This window comes from Protopterus annectens, chromosome 2.part0 (assembly GCF_019279795.1).
Source record: "Protopterus annectens isolate FY-2018-M chromosome 2.part0, PAN1.0, whole genome shotgun sequence".
Taxonomy (NCBI): Eukaryota; Metazoa; Chordata; order Ceratodontiformes; family Protopteridae; genus Protopterus; species Protopterus annectens.
The window spans coordinates 773617399-773640430 of NC_056728.1; positions in this window are offsets into that span (position 1 = coordinate 773617399).

Sequence of the window (23032 nt, forward strand, 5' to 3'; positions counted from 1 at the left end):
GTGGTGGAAGTAATGCCATTATGATGGACACGTGGCACCCATGGCCCACCACTGGCAGGATACTCAGGTTAATCTGTAATGTAGCATGCAGGACTGCCATAGGTGTGTAATAGGGTTTCCTGCAATCGTGTCCTACATATACTCCCCTATTGTCAGGCCGTGTCCATATGTGGCACCGGTCTGTGTTGTAGCATGGCAGAACAGTGCAGCTGTGCAGGAAGGTGTTGTGAGATTGTGGAGCTGATGTCTGAATGTACCCCATATATATGTATGCATATGTGTACATATGTCACATATATAATATATAAAAATATATGTGTATATCAGCATGTATGTCCACAAATATACAGATACCCATGTGTAGACATATATATGTGCACATATATAGATCACATATATCTACAAATATATAGATATATATACCTAAATGCACATGTCTACATATATACAAACACACACAGAAACATATATGTATGTAAAGACATGTCCCCTATATTACTACCGCAGTGATGATTGCTATCTGTGAGGCATTAGCACATATAGCAATACACACAGATATCTACAGCTGGCAGTGTGTGCAACATGGATGGGTATGTCACATGTTAGTCCCTTGTTGGGACCACATTGCCCCCATCTGTGAAATATGCAATGGGAATATGGGGAGGTATGGCAGGTACACTTGTGGAGGTTGTCAGGATTGGTAGATATAGAGGACAGTCTATAGGGGTGGTATGTGACACATGTGGTGGGTAAACACCCTGGATGGTGTGTGTGGTCTGTGATGTGGATGCCCCTTGGGCCCCAATATGGGCACAATGGGAACAAGCCTCCCACACACTGCTATTCACAACAGCAATCCACGTCCTGAAGGTGCCTGGTCTTGAAGCTGAGCAGGAGGAGCATGTTGGCCCTGTGAATGTGCACTGGGTGCCTCAGACTGATTTAGCACATGCCACATGTGTATGTGGAGCCTAGTATGAAACAGACCCTAGACCTAACCTCATGGGATAGGAACATGTCTGTGTGTGCCTCAAGGGGGGATAATATCCCCTGGGTGGTTCCACCTGATGGTATTGCTGGACCAGTACATGAGGAGGCCTCAGGTTGGGACACACATGTGATGTGGCCAGGTATCATGGGCAAATGGGCTTGGAGAGGTGGATCTGCTGGCCAGTAGAACATATGCATGTTATTGTGTCACTGTTATAGAACATATGTTGGTAGTGATAGTCTACACAATCCAGGTACATGTCGAACAGCATGCATAGATATCCCCAATAGCACAGAATGTCAGATGTGCAGCAATCCCAGAGCAGCCATACCACTGGCATATATGGAACCATAGTGGCCCTGACAATGGCATGCAGGTGAATAGTCTGTAACAGGGCAGCAATGATAGTGTCCACACAGGTGACATAGCTACAATCACATAGCAGAAAGTGTGATACAATGCTATATCTGTCCCACTGGTAGGTAAGCTGTAGCCATACCTAACAAGTTGTGTGTACAGTTTGTTGAAGATGATATGGTGGAGGGTGATAGAGATGTGTATTACGAACTGTGGTAACCTTGCTGCATGAGTTGCTCAGTCCTATTTCCATCTTTATGTCTTTCAGCCAAGATGACACATGCACAGTTGCCCACCTATTCCCTAGCAGAAATTGATGTGGTGATATCACACTTGATCCAGCACTATCCAGTGCTGTTTGGCAGGGCTGCACATGAGCAGTAGGAGTGGACCACCCTGTGGAATAACCTAGTTCACAGGGTCAATGATGTTGGACTGCACAACCGCAGTTATGAGCAGGTCCAGCATTATTGCACTGACCTGCTTTGCAATGCCCATCAGCATGCTGCTGCAGTCCAGGATAACCTTTCCACAGGGGGGGATGCCATCCATCCCCCCCACACATGTGGAGGAGCTCCTGGCCAGCCTTGTGGCACCTGCCCATCTGGACAGCTGTCAACCACTGGACTCCTTCACCTTCCTGGAGGTGGCTGTCACCCACACACCGGCCGAGGAGTGTGCAGGTAAGGACACAGGGCACATCAGTAGACCACTGTTGTGTATACATCCGCATTGGTACAGGTAGATCATGCATATCTGACATGTCATAGATATATTGTGTTGCTGCATTGGAGTGGTAAACAGATGTCCAGATGTGGTAGTATCGTGGGAATGTACCTTTGATGTATTGTAATACTGCACCCACCCTGTAGCACTCCCACAGATGTGGCCACTGACATTACATCTCTCACCCTCCTATGTAGGTCCCTCTGGGATACCACAAAGGAAGCAGCCTGTAGCTGGTGAGTATGTTTTATGTAGATGCTTGCCAACACACCAGACATGTAATGGTGACTGTATATTCCATGCACAAATCTGACACACCTACCCTGATTGCATGCTGTACATATGCATGTATTGTTGCTGTGAAATGCACGGTCTCACAGGGGTGACCATGATGGTGTATTCGAAGGGTATGTCAGACACCTGCATGATAACTAAAATCCTGTCTTTGCAGAATGTGTCCACAGGGAGTAACATACTGGTAGTAGACATGGCCTACAGTAGGGACATGTTTGGAACAACACCCATATACAGTGCAACGTCAGTGTATATACCTGTAGGACAATGGCAACTGCTACAGAGATACACTATGGCATAAGGCATTACAGTAGTCCACATTATCAGCTGGGTCTAGGCTGCCACATGTGGTATTCAGTGTATGGGACACTGCAAAGTGACACACATGTGTAGGGCTTACTTGTCATGCATCTGCATAAAGGCTGATGTTAGAGGGGGGTTTCAGCATGACACACCAGTGCACAGCAGCAGGGATCTTTAAGGATGCTAGGAATGGGTCTATCTGCACATAGTCAGGTTCAGGACCTGTGGCAGCCATAACCCTACCCACACAGCAATAGTGATGGCAGTGTGTGAACACCATGGGATGTGCACATGAGTAGACCTTGTAATCATGCAGAATAGGGGGACATGTGTAGGGCAGACTAAACATACACTGGCAAATGCAGATGGCCTACGCTGGTATATCCCTGCCAGGAGCAGTGACTGCTGTAATACACACAACAAGAGGCGCGGTAAGCCGTCATGATAAGGGTGTGCACACATATGCCCACACAGTGTGTATGCATTGTGTTCAGCAACCACACACCTAACACAATCTGTAGACACTGCATGAGAAAGTACAGAACATATGTCACATATCGAGCTTGTGTACTGCTACGATATGAAGTGATGTCCCATGACAGATCAAGGATGTGTGTGTCAAATCAATAAAGATGTGTACACTCCCCATAGCCATGGTATGCTCTGATGGTTGTCAGTGCAAGAGTACTGGAGTGGTCATACATGGTCTGTTGATGTTGACAGCTGAAAATCAGGCATCGGGCATTCACCAATGGCAACTGTCCACATATCATCCCAGGTATGTGTTGCTGAAAAAAAATAGGGGCTGTGAGAAGTAAAGCTGACATAACTGACACAGTACTACACATTCTGCAATGGGTTGAATACCTGTGAGTTGTGAGGCACAGTACATGGCAGGGTGCAGAACAGATGCACAGCAATACTGTGTACATGGGTGCAGTGGTATCCAGGGGAAGAGGCATCACCTAGTGACACACCACATGCATCACACACACATGCATACTGTTGCTAGCATGGATTGACTATAGCTGAACTGCATGCTGTTCTGTAACATATGTTCTGCATGTTGGCAGATGGGTAATAGGAGCAACCTCACGTGTGTGTGTGTGTGTGTGTGTGTGTGTGTGTGTGTGTGTGTGTGTGTGCGTGCGCATCCTGGTGGTTAGTTAGTTTGTCTGCAGGGTCACTCTGGTGAAGTGGAGGGAGGTAGATGCATGTATGATATGTGTGTGCATGTGTGGGTGGCTACGTATGCATATGTGTGATTGTGGGGTGTTCATACGGCTGTACCTCCCTTTAGGACCATGCAGTACATGGACATGGACTGCCACATTACACACCAGGAATACCTGTCATGTGTGTAATCACAGGACAGCAAATAGTATAATATGATCTGTAGCATGGAGCAGTCATCCAGAGGGAAGGTAGACACCAGGTACACCCTTACTATTGCAGTCAGCAGAAAGGTCACCTACAACCCACGTATGCAGCTCTACAGATGCATTGGGAAATACTAGTCAACACCAGAGAGTGTATCCAAATATTACAGTTGTAACATGATAGGCTGAAGGAGCAGCGTATCTGGCATGTACGGAACATTACATACACATGACACACCAGTGCAAGATATTATACATACAACATACTAACCCACACATATAGGGGCCATGCACATCATGTCTGGACATACAAAGGGTGCATACCGAATGACAGCAGTGAGGGCATGTAAAATCACTACACACAGGTCAGGCAGGTAAAGCAGCAACAGGCCTTGTGTTGTGGCCACTTGTGTGGGCATTTAGAGGACTGAAATGTTAATGAGTGTTATCAATGCGTGTATGTTAACAAGTGTGATGCAGGATGGGGTAACACATGGACATATACGTGGGACTGTCTGTAAAGCCATGGACAGTTAGGTATTACGGAGGTGTGTGTGTGTGTGTGTGTGTGTGTGTGTGTGTGTGTGTGTGTGTGTGTGTGTGTGTGTGTGTGTGTGTGTACTGTTAGGCAATGCTGTACAGGTATTAAAGTGCATTTATTGTTTTCCCCCACAGGTGGCAAGGTGGGTCAGGGTCCCTCCTGCATGCAATCTAATGTTGGTGTCCATACAGACACCGAAGTTGATGATATTAATGTTGAGGCACAGGTGGGGTTGTCAGGGGCCAGCATTGTGCAAACATTTGATATCCCCCTTTTAGCCACCCCTCCACACAGTTTCAGTGCCTATACACACACCATCACCAGTGGCCATAGCGGAGGGACAGCCGGCATTTGGTGACAGTGAACAGTAAAGTGTGGTAACCATGCCTACTGTGTCTGGTTGCAGCAGGCATAACCAGATGTCTGGCAGGCCACCACATAAACAGATGTCCCAGGGTGCTTATGGTAGGGCCGCTGGACATCATGCCCTTGGCAGAAGCGACATAGCTGGTACCAGCAGTAGCATGTTTTAGGCTGCCATGGTGGTGAAGGCACGTATAGAACATTACCATAGACAGGGCCTGAAGCTGCAGAGGGCTGCTCTCATATCTTCAAATGACAATGCCCGTGAACTGGCTGGTGCCATCTGTGGATTAACTGAGTTCTTGGATAGATGGTCTGGTGAGATGATGGCCCTTATCGACCATGGTCTGTCCGCGCTTGAACGTTTGGTGGGAGTGTGGTGATGGCTGCAAGGACGTAGGCCAACAACGCCACTAGCTGGCAATCAATGTGAATGTGCTAGGACACCAAAGGGCTCCTGTAGTGGCAGTAGCAACCTTGGCAGTGCAGGGGGTGTGCTGTCCACATCACAACACAGCAGGCCACGTGCACATGGTCCTGGGCAGTCCCAGGAGGGACATGGTACCAGCAGACAAATGTCATCAGCACGTGAGAGCAGCACATTGAGGCATGTACCTGGACGTGCCCATGGAACCCCTGGCAGGCACAGTCCACATGTTCGTGGCCAGAGGCAGTGAACTGCACACCCTGCCAGGAATGGTCTGCAGCTGTCCATAAATACCTGTGTAGGGCAGCCACATGGCAGAACTGTATGCATGTATACCCACACACTATGCAAACACACCTAGGGCAACCCCATACCTACACACACAGTACACCGCTCACCCACACACATGGTGTCAAATCTATGGCCCACCCTTGGCCTCTGGCAAACCAACATCATGCCCTGTGATTATGATAATACCTGTGCCACATCCCTGTCATCCATACCATCAATGCAGAGGACAGGCTGATATGGCTCTGATGCACACGGTGACTGTACAACAGTGTACCACAGTACTGCAGTGTAACATGTTGTAAGGAGTAGACCGTAAGGCATATTTGGCATGTAGTGTAGCCATCCAGCAATGATGCCTTACAGCTGTTAGTAACACTGGCTGGTTGTTGTCTCTATAATGTTATCCATTTGTGTTGTAGGCGTACATGTGTCAGCACTAGGATGCCCTGTGCATATGATGATACCTGTGTCACATCCCTGTCATCCATACCATCAATGCAGGGACAGGCAGATATGGTTCTGATGCACACAGCTACTGTACCACAGTGTACCACAGTACTGCACTGTAACATGTTGTAGGGAGTAGAGTGTAAGGCATATTTGTCGGGTAGTGTCGCCGTCCAGCAATGATGCATTATAGCTGTTAGTAACATTGGTTGATTGCAGTCCCTATAATTTTATCCATTTGTGTTGTAGGTGTACATGTGTCAGCACAAGGATGGTCTGCAGTCATATTCCACAATGGGGTATGTCACTGTGGTGACACCATGGCTGTGACACATCTGGGGTACAGTCGAACACACTTCACAGGTTACTAAACTGGTTATTGCTTGTGCCACATGGACAGGTGGCCCACTGAGGCGTGTATACCCTGCAACCCGATATAGACCAATCCATGTACATGCACACTGTTACTTGGCAACACTGGGACTAGACCCCTACCTAGCTATGTAGTGATACTGAAGTGTGTGGCTTACATTGCACACACCACACATCATTTAGGGTGAGATGTGTCCCAGGTTACACGTTACATGCAGAACATCCCCCGACATGTACAGTATGCTAATGGGGGATGTAATAGGTGTATTTGGACAATACTTAGTGTGATATACCATCATATACACATTTACAGACACATAACAGCCAGACACACATCTGAGATACCAGGGCCTATCGCTGCTAACTTGACCGTGTTTCTAATGTGTTACAGGTAGGCTGCACACATCACATGCATAACTGGCTTGGATTGTGGTAACAGTTACATGTATGATTGATGGTGACAGTGGTAACCATAACGTGGTACATGGGACATATACCAGATGTACCTTGGTGTAAGACTGTGTACAGCACCCACATCCGCCACTGGATATTGTACTCCCTGAAACCCATATGACACTTTGCCATACCCACCATCACACATTGGCCATGACTGCGATACAACCCATAGTATACCCCAACATTGGCACTACAGGGATATGCATCTCATGCACATGCCACATGCATAGTAGGGTGTTGCATTATCATGCCTCACCTATGGGCAGCAACAAAACTATCTGTACTACTGTGTGGCAATGTGTATTGTAATAGGAGTATGTGGCCTTGGAATGCTGTACCCTACAGATAAACGGACATGCACAACTACACACACATGCCAGAATACAATGGCTATCCTATGTCAATCATCCCATTTGTAAAACACTGTTGTGCTGGTACTGCAAGGCTCATGTAGCCAGTATGGGGGGGGGCTTAACAGGGTAAATGTAATGCTCCATACAGCACAGCCACAACTGACTATGGCAATGGGTGTTGCATTGATTGTGAAGGCCCTCATGGAATTCCCATGTACAGGTGTGCTAACACACAGACACTGCTATACTCAGTCATGCACACGTACACATATGTCAGTACAAGGGTGCATCCCTGCAGGTGGTCATAGCTGTGTACCTAGCTATTTTCCAAGGGGAAATGGGTTTTGTAGGGACTGTATGTATAGTGTTATCCTGCCACCTAGCAGGTGGCAGCAGGCAATCTACCGACAGACACTACTGTCATGGCCCTCAGGGTGAAAATGACATGCATCAGCCAATCCTCCAGGTGCCTCCTGAACATGGCCACTGAGGTGATCAAGATGACATGTATGCAACATGCATTACAACACATGTCTGTGATGGAGACCTGTACCCAAGCATGTTCTGTTGACTGTGTTAGTGTAGTGGAGGTACTTGTGGCATGTGATGCATACAGGGTGACATCTCCTATATGTGCCACGTCTTACACAGCTGGGCAGACATGTCAGTGTCAATCAAGCTTAGGTTGTCTGTACATATCACAGCTGGATATCTGCCATCTGCACATCTGTACAGGGACCAATAGTCATCAGCTAGGCAAGTAGCTATGCAGTAGCATGAGTGCATTGACAGATGTCTGACAACAATATGTATGCCATAACTACATGTTAGATGCCCTCACTAACATGAGCTGTACAGACAGTAGTCTATAGTTACATTAAACATGATGGATCATTACCTAGTAAGGGGTATATACTGTGACACAGCTCGCACACCAGGGATACAGCAGGGAGGCCTTGGTGTCCAGCCATGCTCACAGGTGTGCCTGTTGTCAGTACTACAGTAAGCACTCTGCTCTTGCCTGGGTTAGCACTGTCAACAGTAGTACTGCCATGATACACTACATGCCAGTGTGACAGCACATACTCTGGGCTACTACACCTGTATGTAACACATTCACATGGATAACAGTGCTGTATAGGCCTTATATATGTCTGTGTCCCACACATGACACTCACAACCCTTGCTACTGTAATGAAAGCACATAGGTGCATGTATTGCACATGGCATTACATACACTTATTACAGGTTATCAGACTGGGTTGTGTGCCCTGGTTACAAAGGCTAAGCTATACTTAGCAAGTATCAACATTGCTGCAATATAACAGCTAAGCTGATTTGCGCACTGGTAAGCAGTCCCTAGACTGTGCAAGAGCCAGTACCTTTACCCATAGCTTAGAACCGCTTAGTTTCACGTAAACCTGCGCAAACACAGTTAAAGCTGCTCAAAACTGCCTTAACCACTCTGTATGCAACAGCCCTTGTTCTGCCCAGCAACAAAATGAATAGCCCTTGCAGGTCTTGAACTCATGACCCTTTACACTGAAGTCACAGCACTTAACCACTATGCCATGACCACTGTGAAGACAGCTGTTGTTTTATCAATGTACCTGTCAATACACATATTGAGTAGTATTGACCAATTGCTTGTAGTTCCTAAATTATGTAGTCCTTGTTATTAATATGACTGTTGCATCACATATGTTGTTTTATCATAATGTGCACATAGGAGATACATACGGTGAGATACATATGGGAGGGTGTACACAACAGTGACGTTTACTCATGACAGGAATATGGTTGTATACATATAATAGGTCTATATATGTCTACATGTACATACACATGTATACTCATACATATGTCTGTATACACATCTGTATAGTGCTACATGTGTACATCTCTTTGTATGTACTTATATATATATATATATATATATATATATATATATATATATATATAAAGATAGATACATATATGTATATATAGATATGTGTATATATAGATATACGTATATGTATATATAGATATATGTCTATATAGCTATATATATATGCACATTCTATGTGTACAGATATGCCTAGTTATGTTGGTATATATGTAGATATCTATAACTATATGTGCATACATATCTATTCTGATATACCTACTACTGTTAATATATATGCAGATATCCATAAGTATATGTGCATATGTATCTCTATCTGTATATGTGTAGACATATATTGCTCTGTATATGTATATATCTGGGTGTTTATATGTATATCTATGTACATATACATATTCATCTATATATGTTGATATATATATATGTATATATCTATATAGATGTCCTGAACATGGAGTGTAGCTCTACCTCAGTCCCTATAGTCCCAACTTCATAGTGCAAGGGGATGTCAGGTATGTATAGCAGGTATATTAGTAGACTATTGCTACTGTAATAGGGATTGCCTTCACAGACATGATATGTGTGGGAGGTCACATCTGCTTTTCACATGTGTGCCATTGGCTACTGAAATACATCCTAAGGACATCATAGTACAGTCCTGCTGCTAGCACATAATGCTCCTGTGGACTACAGCAGAGATATTGGCCAATATATGTGGACATCCTGACACACTCTGGACAGTCCAGAGGTATACACAGAACCCCTTAATGCAAAACATGTGGACCATGCCTGACAGTGTGGATGTTAACACCCATGTAGATGGGTATAACACGTAATGACTGGTATACATTTTCCCCCATAGGTTATGCATTCACACACCCCTGTCTATCCTGACACATAATAACCACTGGTACAGAGGTGCCATGGCCACATACTACCACTAGATATTGACATACATCTGTACAGCATCCCACTGCTCTGTCTAGCATACATAACTGTTAAAGGTGGCCCAGCAGCAGTACATCTGGCAAGTACCTGGACATGACATCTCACTGGGTAAGCACACTAAGCTGCTAGGCATGTAACAAAGCACTGTGCAGACTACAGGCAGACTGGCTCCACACTTGCCTACAGTTCCTATGAGGGAATGCACATGTACCTGCATATATAGCAGGCTCTACAGGCATGTCACAGCACAGGGTAAGATACACCTGTGTGAAAGGACATAACCACAACCAATGTGAACACAGCCACATATGGTAAGCTAGCGTACTATTATAGTATATGAACTAAATGTTCAACACCATCCTCATATGTGCCACTCACACACTAACCCTACATATACTGAGCCGCTATACAGTGTGGTCCGATGCCAGTCTGTGGTATGGGGCATGTGTGTGCATGGCCCTACAAACATGTAAGTCGATATGGTAACATACAGTGGAGCAGCAGGTAACATCAGATAGGACAAGACCAAGAACAATGACATCTACCACAGTCTGTACACAGGCCAAAGTACATATTAACAATACATACACTGTCAACATTCACCATAAGTACACAGACCTCAGTACTGTACATACAACCACAGAATGTCCAGGTTATGTCATCAAATATAACCCCTACTGTACATAGCGTGTAAAAGTCTGATATCTCACTGACCTGTTATCAGATATGATGTCACTAATTATGCTGTACAGCACATATGCACCTCTTACTGCATGACATATCTACAAAGGTTGACAAAGTTGTGGCTGGAAGCACATACACAGGGCCAATATTGACATGTTGTTGTTATAGCCTCATGCATTTACTGTTGTAACAGGGTTTTTTGCAGCATATGTCTTTTGAGGGATATGAAGTCAGTAACTGTCACAGCTTTCACCATCTACAGACTGCAAACCTCACACTACTTTCTGCAGTTCACAGATAGATGCTCTGTGGGTAACATATGAAACAAAAGGCACCACACACAATCTGCAGATGACCCAACAGATGTGGATTCCTCATAAACATAGCACTGACATGGCAGGTATTAAAACATGTAGGACAGCCATATCCACACATACCCTGTTAAACCAACATTACAGGTGTAGGTCTCCACATCCACCAGAGAGGGAGTGAGAGAGGCAGACAGAGGCAAAGTATGAGAAGGTGTCTGACATCAGACAGCATGCTTCAGTATGCCAATTGGGGTTGTAGTGAATGTGATCATAAGCATCATAAAACACACACACACACACACACACACACACACACACACACACACACATACACACACACACACACACACAGGGTGCCAGTACTGAATGCACCTGTGAGAGATGCACTTATATAGCCAAACTGGAAGCAAAGCTCTCTTCACCCAAGACTGGACTAGACAGTCAAGAGGAGAAGGTAAACACTTGCACCACACCACACTCATCACATTGTCCCTCAAAACCTACATCACCAAAACACACACATAGCAACACAAAACACACACCTACATTCGCGGAGGCTCTCAATAAAAACCTACCCAAGCAACAGGGACCTCCAAAGCAGAAACACAAACAAACTTCACCCCCCCCAACACAACCCAAATGACACATAGCCCACAAACTCAGTGTGCCACTCAACAACAGCCCATAAGGCATAACAACGCACCCAATACTCTAGTCATAGGTGACTCCATAGTCAGGCACACTGATGTTCCACTCACCAGGCTAAACAAGGAGAAAGTTACTGTCAGCTGCCTGTCGGGTGCCAGGAACCGACACATAATGCACACACTCAGGTCACTCCACAACAAGTACAAATATGACTCTGTCATTGTCCATGTTGGTGTGAATGACCTGAGACATACCTCCCTGGACTACATGAAAAGAGACATGGAGGAGCTCTCCGATCTTGTAGCCCAGGCAGGTATAACCCTAGCCCTGAGTAGCATCCTGCCATCACCCAGAATGATACCACAGTACAAGGACAAAAATGATTGACTTCAACAATTGGCTAAGATTCTGGGGTCAATCTAAGGGGATCCAGTATTTGTCTGTCTGGGATGACATGATCGACAGACCACTATGCTTTGCTAGAGATGGCCTGCACCTGTCACCCTTGGGATTCTGGATACTGGCTAAGGATCTTGCCACCCCTATAGTGCCTTTTTTAGGCAAGGTTCAAATGACAAATTCACCACCATAATAGGTACAAGCAAGCAAAATCTGAGGGTAATGCTACTCAAAGCTAGAAGTCTAAACCTCAAAAATGCACTCACTCGAGGCACTCCTTAAAATAGAGAACGTCAACATCTGTGCAGTGACAGAAACCTAGTTCAAAGCTCCAGAGAGCACCCCTGCATGACCAGGCTATAATTCATACCACACCTTTTGGCCACCTAACCCGGACCGAAGCACAAAAGGTGGAGGCGTGTCCATATTCATTAAGGATATCCACACCTCCAGGCTAGTTGCACAGCATAATGCATCCGAGATTATCCAAGTGCAACTAACTCTGGGAAGACTGCAATCCAAACTGTAGCTTGCTACAGACCCCCCACCATGCCCCAGGATGCATACTCCTCATTTCTTGATACATTGGAAAATATTAGGGTACAAATCAACACCCTAATAATGGGCAATTTCAACTACCCCACCATTAACTGGGAAAACCACTCATGTACCAACTCTTTTGCTCAATGTTTCCCGGAATTCACAAATTCCAATGCCTTGGATCAATTTATTCACACCCCCACCAGGGGAAGCAATATCCTAGACCTGGTCATTACCAACATGGGCGACCAGTGTTCCACACCAGAGGTCAATTCCTTGTTGGTCAGATCTGACCACAAGCTAATCACCCTAGACATCCACATCCCACCCCCACTCCCCATTAAGGAAACCACCATAAAAAACTTTTCCAAAGCCAACCTCACACTTCTTAAAACAGAAGTGGAAAACCTCATGACACCCAATGCAGACGGAGAATAGAGGTACGACTGCTGAATCCTACACAAATGCACTTTATAACCACTTACACGAGTGCATGGATCATGCTATCCCTAACAGAACCAAGATGCTATCCTCCAAAAAAGGAAGCCAATCTGGTGGTCCTCTGCCATAAACAAACTCTACAACAGAAGAAAGAAGCTGTTGCAAAAAAGAGTAAAATCCCATGACTGGAGGAGCTCCCTGGTCAGCCTCAGTAAGAAGCTGAGATCCCTCATAAAATCCTCCAAAGCTAGTTATGAAAACAAAATTGCCACTGACTCTAAAGATAACCACAAAGCATTCTATAGCTATGTCAAGAATCTCAATGGAAACACTCAGATCTGCTCTGCGTTACAGCACAATGGCACTAAATATATAGAACCAGTTGATATTGCCAACATCCTGGCAGATAGGTTCAGTGCTAACTTTGCCCCTCCTCTCACCCCCTAGAGGGCCCATCTCTATACCAGAAGAATGCAAAGTTCCTGTAATCATGGCTGCACAGGTAAAAAACACACTCTCCAAAGCCAAGAACACAGCATCCACGGGACCTGACAATATCCCAGGCTGTGTTCTACATGAACTACAGAATGAACTGGCACCCCACCTAAGTACCATGTTTAATTATAGCCTCACCTCAGGCTTTGTGCCCACTGAATGGTGCACTGCAACGGTTATTCCACTCCACAAAGAGGTAGCCATGACAGACCCAGAGAACTACCACCCCATTAGCCTGACGAGCCTGGTCTGCAAGGCCATGGAACATATCATCATGTAACTCATAAACAAAGACATTGGTAATCTCCAAACTCTGGACCCCACCCAGTTCAGGTTTGTAAATGGCAGATCATGTCTCCTAAACCTGATAGACTTCTTTGAAGCAGTCACCAAAGCCATAGACGAGGGTAAGGTGGTTCACACAGCCTATCTAGATCTCGCCAAGGCTTCTGATATCATCCCTCACTTTGGAATTATAGATAAACTCACTAAACTAGGTATACATTCCTATGTCACAAGATGGGTTGCCAACTGGTTCATGGACAGAACCCACACTGTGAAAGTAGCAGACTCCAAATCCGACTTCAGACCAGTGACAAGTGGAGTACCACAGGGTTTAGTCCTGGGTCCTCTCCTATTTGGTATCTACTTCTCTGAAGTGTAGGGTAAAACACAGAAGGTCTTTGGCTAACAAAGTTTGCAGATGACTGCAAACTAGGAGCCATAATCAAAACTCCTAATGATGTGGACATCCTTCAAAAAACCTCACTGAGACAGATGCCTGGTGTCAAAGCCATGGCCTGAAGCTCAATGCCAAAAAGTGCATCATCATCCCTTTTGGTAAAAACTCTGTACCCATGAACTACCATATAGGTGGTAATCTACTTAACACCGAAAGTGTGATAAGAGACCTTTGGACACAGGTGGACAGTAGTCTCTCCTTTTATAATCACATCACCACAGTGGTCAGGAAATCCTTCTACGTGGCACACCTCACCACAAAAGGTTTCTCATCCAGAAAAAAGGAAGTCATTGCTCCCCTTTATTCATCACTCATTAGACCCATTATAGAGTACAGCGCCCCTTTTGGTATGTACCTCACAAGACATCTACAACAACTGAAGAGGCCACAGAAATACCTCACAAAGAGGATTATTGGTGTCAAACAGATGCCCTATGCAGACCATCTTAAAAAAATCCAGCTTTACTCCGTCGCATATCACCTACTCAGAGGTGATCTCTGCCTAACATACAAAGCTATGTCAAACCCAGAGCTGTTGGACATGCTCCACTTAAAGAAATCCCAATCCCTCCGAGCTACACACTGCAGGGACCTAAACCTTGTCACCACAAAAAACAGAACATGCTGGAGAGATAGATTCCTGTCCCAGCAACATCCCATACTCTGGAACAGACTACCTATCTATGTCAAACAGAGCTCCTCATTAGCACTCTTCAAGAAAAACCTTGATGATTGGATGGAAAATAGGAAATTCACCCCAGGGATCACTTCTGTGGCTCTGCTCGACAGGGGCACAGGAAAATAATTTTCTTGGGTGGCAAAAGCCTGGGTACCTTTTTGGCTAGGCTTATATAGGCCCTAGGGCCAATAGCCTAGTACCTACCTATGAACCTATGGGTGCATTGCTTTACGGGTGTGTAGTGGTTGTCTGTGCCAGATGGCTATACAAGGCTAGGCGATGGGTATACCTTGGCATCAGGCCACATGACAATGGTCTGCATTGTGTCTCAGGGGTGTAGTTTCTGGATTTGACCTCACAGGTGGGTATTGTATTCACCATCCAGTCACCTGGGTGACTATTGCATGTGGCCAATGCTGTGCATTGCTTGCCATGTATGTGTTCCTTAGTCCATGACATGGATGGTGTCTGAGATGTGCACACCTCCCACATGCACATACAGTGACATGTGGAACTGTACCTGGGGTGTCTGCCCCATGTTGTGTACACAGATTTTCATCAGATGTACCAGTCCTAGCCTCATGTGGCAGGAACTGGTAATGGACAACAGGTTTTCCCTGCACCTACATTGATAACATGCTAACGGCATTCCCTGATGTCAGTGTCATCTGTCCATACAGAGCATGTTTTCAGGCATGGTATGTCCTTTGTGGGCCACATCTGATGGCTCCATAGGTGTTGCAGGTGTCCAGTGGGGAACATGGGGAAGGTGCACTGTCTGCATGTACGTGCCTATTGGATAGATGGACAGGGTGCCATGCCCTCTGTAACCCACTGCAATTAATCCATAGTTACTATCAGTGGGCAATAATCAGTGTACTACCAACATACTGGCTGTTGCATAGGCAAGTGTGTGTGTGTGTGTGTGTGTGTGTGTGTGTGTGTGTGTGTGTGTGTGTGTGTGCATGTGTGTGCATGTGTGTGCGTGTGTGTGTGTGTGTGTGTGTGTGTGTGTGTGTGTGTGTGTGTGTGTGTGTGTGTGTGTGTAAGACTTGGGTTGAGAGTGTTATCTGGGTAATACTAGGGTTGCTAAATTTGTTTGCCTGGCCTTGATGTCACATGTATGGGTATGGATTTGCAGCCCAGCCTCTTGACTATTTCACATCTGTTATCCCTGTACAGTAGACATTGTGATATATACTAGGGCCACCACATAATAAATTTGCAAAACTCACTCTACATTGAGCCCATTTGTTACACACTCACAACCACCTCCACATAGGATACAAGTTACAAACACAGACACACATCTGTCATGTCTGGGATTAGAACTTCTACCTAACTAGTTTATTGCACTACAGCATTACACAGTTATAGTACATGCCACGGAGATTACTGGAGTACTCCTTCCCCAAAGGTGTATTGCACAATGAATGACATCAGCAGGATTGCCAAAGTATGGCATTTGAATTGTAGTGAGTGTGGCTAGGCTAAAATGCATTGCTCCATAAATAGACATTGAAACACACACAAAACATCCACAACCAACATATGTGTGTATAGAACTCCTACCAGACTTCTCTATCACACTACAGCATGAAGCTGTTATAGGATGCACCACAGGGATTACTGGAGTGCTCCTTCCCCAAAGGTGTATTTCACAATGAATGACATCAGCAGGATTGCCAAAGTAGGGCACTTGAATTGTAGTGAGTGTGGCTAGGTTAAAATGCGTATTGCACTACAGCAGTATGCAGTTATAGGACACACCACAGAGATTACTGTGTTACATTTTTCCGAAAGGTGTATTTCACAGTGTATGACATCAGCAGTCTTGATAAAGTAGGGCATATGAATTGTAGTGAGTGTGACTAGCATAAAAAGCATTGTTTTCTACACACACACACACACACACACACACACACACACACACACACACACACACACACACACACACACACAATTGCCATGTCTGGGATGAGAATCCTACCTAACTAGCTTATTACACTACAGCCGTACACAGGTATAGGACATGCCACAGAGATTGCTGGACTGCAGCTTTCCAAAATATGTATTTCAGAGTGTATGACATCAGCAGTCTTGACAATGTAGGACATTTGAATTGTAGTGAGTGTGACTAGCCTACAATGCATTGCACTCTACACAGACAGTGACACACACAGTTGCCATCTCTGAGATTAGAACTCCTACCTCACTAGTTTATTATACTACAGCAGTATGCAGGTATAGGACATGCAATGGAAATTACTGGCCTGCAACTTTTCAAAAGCTGTATTTCACAGTGTATGACATCAGCAGCCTTGACAAAGTAGGTCATTTGAATTGTAGTGAGTGTGACTAGCCCAAAAAGCATTGCTCTCTACACAGAAAGAGACACACACACACAGTTGCCATGTCTGGGATTAGAAATCCTACCTAACTAGTTTATCACACTACAGCAGTACGCAGTTATAGGAGGCGCCACAGAGATTACTGGCCTAAGCCTTTCACAAGGGTGTATTTCAAAGTGGATGACCTCAGCAGGCTTGTCATAGTACAGCTATGGGGAGGGCAGTATGTGTGCATGGGCCGTAGCCCATTCATCTAGAGGTTGACACACCACATGCGGGTGCAAGCAGGGTATATTCCACAGGTACATGTATACAGCTGCTAGATGATTACTTCCTTGTACAGTTATGTTGCACAGCTAGCACTTGCACCACATAGTCCATCATGCTGACAGATACCAGTGGCTAAGGTCAAAAGTGAGTGACATCCGAACCTCATGTGGTTGTAGCCATTTGGCTGTGTACTGTGTGGGACAGACCTCATAATGGATGGCCCCTTGTGACAGTCACTCTATTCCATACATCTGTGTACATCTACGTTTGATTTATTATAGTGTGTTGCCCTTGGATATATGCCTGTATTTCTATCCAGTGTGTGTGTGTGTGTGTGTGTGTGTGTGTGTGTGTGTGTGTGTGTGTGTGTGTGTGTGTGTGTGTGTGTGTGTGCAAAGCATGAGTGCTGCATACTGAAGAGTGTCTGCACTAACATCTGCAAATGCCAGATATGTGTGGTGCACTGTTATTTGCAGACATGGCCTTCATTTGTTTAAGTATGTGAGCATGCCCAGTATGCCATTCTGTACTGAATGTGTGGATCGATTCCAGGTAGTTTGTACTGCAGTGCAGATATTTGTGTTGTACACCTACAGGTAGCATACTGTTTCTGCATGGTATCCGGCAATCATTTGGTAATATGGGGACAAACTGTGCAGGGGATAGTGTGTACTGTAGGTGATTGCATCTGTGCTGCTTCAGCTGCATGGTACTGCTGTTAGCAGAGATATTCAGATATGTGTACTGTTATACACAGTGATGTTTTCTGTCCTCATGTACTGTCAGGTGGACATTCTTGCTCACAGTGATGACTTGTGGGACAAGGGTGACTGCAGCTGTGTCTGGTATTATGGGCAGACACATACGCATTCATGATAAGTTATGCCATTCTGGAGGGGGAGCTGCAGACACTTGGTGCTGGGTTTGTGTATCCAGTTCAGCACCTTGGTACAGTGCTGGCAGAAGATCCCATACTTGTCCGCCCATCAAAATGGAAGTATGGCCTTATCTTGCTGTGGCAATGCCTCACAGCTGTACATATTTGCACATTTTAGCCAGAGGCAGGGGCCATGGCTCAGGACATTTACTCTATTGTAGTGTTCGGGCAGATGTGTAGCCACCCATTTATATGTTTGCAGCCAGGAATAGTGTGCACACAGCTTGGTGTTGGACCCTGCACATTCCATGTTGCCCATGCTCCCACACTCCCCTCTGTTATTCTAACCTCTTCCATACATTATACATACATTCTGTGATACTTTCCCTAAAGGTATCACCACATCACAGGTGTGTATTAGTGTTGGTCCACAGTTCATGCAGTGGGACATGGTGGACATGTTACTGTGGTTTGTCCACGTGGCCTTGCATATGGCTTAAATGGAGTGTGTTATGTGTTATTTGGGTGTCCATGACATAACATGCATACAGCTAGGGACACACCTGCATGGGACATCTGCACTGCATGCTGCAGTCTTCCACTATTGCCATATACAGGTGGGTTCGTACTGTGCCCATTCCCCACAGCAGGGATATTGCCAGAGAGGTGCCTGTGAGTGGTGTTTGCGTGGCTGGGTGCATGCTTGCTATGGACACTACTTGCATCTGACATACAGATATGCATGGGGCATTACAGTTATGCTGGCATGTGCAGGTACATCAGCTGATTCCCAATATATCAGTCCTACCTCCATTGTGATCTGCAGGTGTTCAGGCAGACCTCACTGGTATCCCCTACTACAGATCATGTTACTGTGATGCATACCTATATGTACAAATCCAAGGGTGTCACCATTTCACAGTGGCACAATATATACTGTATGTCTTGGGTACTTTCCCCTGTGTACTGCTTGTATATCTATCCCACCAGCCATGCCATGTCAGTCTTTCAGATGGTGACACATATTACCACCATACATTTACAATGGCTTACTGCTTGCATGTGTTATACTGGTTGGGATTGTCTTTGGCACTGCAGTCATGAGGGCTTGTCCCTGTTATCAGCAGTAGTGGGCAATGGCCACCAGGTCTTACCTCAACATGCATACATACTGACTACTCTCACACATTATGAAACACACACCATCCTAACACACTCAGGCCTGCATATTGTGCAAATGCTACAACCTATCCTGCTACCTTGGCCACCTCTGGCCATCTGTGCTCTACTTGTATTATACCTACTCATGCATGTTACTACATTTTTACACAGGATTGGGGGGGCAGACTTGAGTGTCACTACATTTCTACACTGGATTGGGGGGGGGGACACCTGACTGCTACTACATTTCTACACAGGATTGGGGGACACACACCTGACTGTTTCTACATGTCTACACTGGAGTGGGGGGGCACACCTGACTGTTACTACATTTCTACATAGGGTTGTGGGGGGGGGCACACTTGATTATTTTTACATTTCTACACAGGATTGGGGGGGCACACCTGACTGTTACTACATTTCTACACAGGATTGTGGGGGGGGGCACACCTGACTGTTACTACATTTCTACACACAGGATTGGGGGCACACTTGACTGTTTCTAGATTTCTACACAGGATTGGGGGTACACCTTACTGTTTCTACATATCTGCATAGGATAGGGGGCACACCTGGCACATGCACATATTTGCTATGACTGTACTGGTATGTCAGGTACTCCATTTCATTCTGTATTCTAACCTATCATACTTACTAGTGGCACATCAGTGTACTACAGGTCTTAGCTTTGGTTGCCCTACATATTAGTGTCTGACTTCCTACCCTTCAGAACTAACATCCCACTGCCTGACTTGATGTAGTCTGTCTGTGTAGGCCTGGGGGGGGGTTACCCATAGGCATCATTCAGAGGCCATAGCACAGGCTCTATTTGGGTTTGTCTCCACCTGTCCTGCTGTCTGAGACTGTTGTTGGGTATGTGAACCTCCCTGACTGGCATGTGTGAGTCATATGGACACACATGTCACCCAGCACATTTCCTGCAGTGGGTTTTGTCACCCTGTGTAGTACTGGCTAGTATGGTAACTCCAGTATGTGTTACAGATGTCATGGTGCCACTATGGGTGTCTACTATCTGCTGCCATAATATTCAGCCACCCATTTCCCTTGCATGCTCACAGCTATACCATAGATACAGGTAATGATACATTCTACTCCATTTGGCAACTGGTAGGTTGATTGACTTACCTTGTGGGTTTGCCAGAATTGAGGATGGTGCTGGATGGCTGCCTATGTCGGACGCACATAGTAAACTCCCTGTACATGGTTGAGCACAGGTAGTGTCATGTTTGGCATCCCTTTTATTGTATGTGCGAGTCATAGACAGGTGTCATTCCCCGGGTCCCTACTCTGTCAGTGTATGTGCTATGCGTTGTCTCTTTGCCACGGCCTGGCATAATGAGCACACCTCCATCTGCCTACTGGGGCAAGCTCAGGTTGTTCCTCCTCCGAGTCACTCTTTGCCTGTGCAGGCCTTGGCATTGGTTGGGGGCTGTGTGGCCCTGCCCTGTGCTGTTCCTGCTACAGCTGTTTCCACAGGATCATATTGTGTAGCATAGCACATACCATAACAATTTTGGTACATGTAGCTGGTGAGTACTGCAAGGCTCCACCGGATGTGTCCAGACACTGGAAATGTGACTTGAGCATCCCAAACACATGCTCTATTAAAAGTTTGGTCTGTGCATGTGCCTCATTATGGAATTCTTGTTCAGATGTGTGTGTGCATTTCTGATGGATGTCATCAGCCACAGCTTCAGTGGGTAACCAGCATCCCCCACTAGGTGACCGTAGGGGATGTCCCCATTGGCAAATCTCTGGTACAGCTGCATCAGATATCAAATGTGGGAATCGTGATAGCTTCCAGGGCAGCCAGCACACACATTCATTATAATGCCCTGGGCATCGCAGACAACCTGGAAGTTGCTGGAGGGGATGCCCCAGTGGTTGATGTAGGCCATACCCTGATCATCGGGTTGTGCTTTGATGCATAAGTGCATGCAGTCTATAGCACCCACTACCTCAGGGTATTCTGCTATTTGGTGAAAGAGATGCATATTGCTGGTCAACACCTCACAGGTGTTGAGGAATAATAAGTGCTCACCGGCATGTGCTGACATGGCATCCAGGAACTGGTGGAATACTCTGGATGCTGATGCCTGTGAGATCCCCATGATATCCCCAGTTGAGCTCTGGGAGGTACCTGTGGCTAGTATTCCTAGGCCTACACATACCTTGGTATCCACTGGGATGGGTTCCCCTTGGTCAATTTGGGGTGTCAGGTGTGGCCGGCACAACTCAACAATTGGCTGTAGGAGGTCCCTGTCCACCATATAGCGCTCCAATATCTCCATCTCTTGTGGCCTCTGGTAGGTTACCCTCGGTCTGTACACTCTTGTCCGTCTCCTCACTATGGGTTGATCGGCAGCATTCACATCCTCACCACCCTCAGCCTCTTGCACATGTTGTTCTATGTTCCCTGCTGCAGCCCCTCTGATTTTGTAGGTTTGTTTGTTAAAAGTTTCCCGCTTGTTTGGTGTAGAGTGTGGGAAAAAACAGAGGGTAAGGTATTTACATAGTTTATAGTAGTGTTCTGGGCTGGGCTGGTCTGCTGCCTGTGTAATTGACTGATTTTGATACATTTCACCTGCCAGCTATGCTAGTTCTCCTTGATTACCTTCCTACTGTTGTTTTCCCTTGCCATTGCCTTCCTGTTTAAGCCCAGGGGTGCGCTGTGCAAACAGAGTGCTCAAATGTGCACAGTGCTGCTATTTCCTGGTATAACTTTTTTTTCTTCTTTTAAAACCCGGTGTGCGCACACCCGCATAGGCAATGTAAAGAGTGCTAGGCAGATTCAGACACACCCCCTAGCTTAGCTGTGCTAAGCCAGGAGCAAACCCGAGCCACAGGGCTCCAATCCACTTATGGTATGCCTGACACACACCCCATGATGTCAGCTAACTCCTAGGCTTGCACCAAGCTATTCCTACTCTTACACTGTTGGGACCTGACGAGCATGCTGGGGAAAACTGGGATTCACTGCATTAGCAGGCATAGGATTGCCTGCTAACGCATAGTTACATGTCCCACACTGAGCCTTCCCCCTTAGCAACCACTACTCACTGGCCATGTCATCTTGTGCCTGCCATTGACTTGCATTGCAGGATATTGATTTTAGTTAGAATGCTTATTTTAGGTTTATTTTGTTATTTCCCCCCTGATCCATTTGCATGTCACTGCCCTACACTTAAACAGCTGAGATCAGCTAAAAAACAAAACAAAAGTTGATGTTTTTATTTTTTTGGCAGTTTACAATGCTAATAGCCTTATACTTGGCCAT